The sequence below is a fragment of the Monopterus albus genome, unplaced genomic scaffold, assembly GCF_001952655.1.
Source record: "Monopterus albus unplaced genomic scaffold, M_albus_1.0 scaffold6.1, whole genome shotgun sequence".
NCBI classification, from domain to species: Eukaryota; Metazoa; Chordata; class Actinopteri; order Synbranchiformes; family Synbranchidae; genus Monopterus; species Monopterus albus.
Genome location: NW_018127886.1, coordinates 6215092 through 6215616, shown reverse-complemented (window position 1 = coordinate 6215616; position 525 = coordinate 6215092).

The following is a 525-nucleotide window of genomic DNA, read 5'->3' as shown; positions in this document are numbered from 1 at the left end:
GAATACGCCCACAACACCCTCACCTGTTCTGCCACCGGTATCTCGCCCTTTCAGGCCTCCCTTGACTACCAACCACCTCTTCTGTCTGCCGCGGAAACCGACATCGCCGTTCCCTCAGTCCACGCCCATATCACTCGCTGCCACCAAATCTGGGACGAGACCAGGGCCGCCCTCTTGCGCACGGCCAACCAGAACAAACGCCTGGCCAATCGCCGCCGTAGGGCCGCTCCTACCTACCAGTTTGGGCAACAGGTTTGGCTCTCGGCCACCCACATTCCCATCAAAGGGGCATGCCCCAAATAGTCTCCCCGGTTCCTGGAGCCGTTTACCATCCAGGAAGTCATCCATCCCACTGCTGTAAAACTCTCATTGCCTGATTCTCTCCGTATTCACCCTGTGTTTCATGTCTCCCAGATCAAGCCTGTGTCCTCCAGTCCCCTTCTGTCCACCACCGGCCCTTGAGGTGGACGGTGGCCCAGCGTACACAGTACGGCAGATCCTGGATGTCCGCCCCAGGGGCCGGGG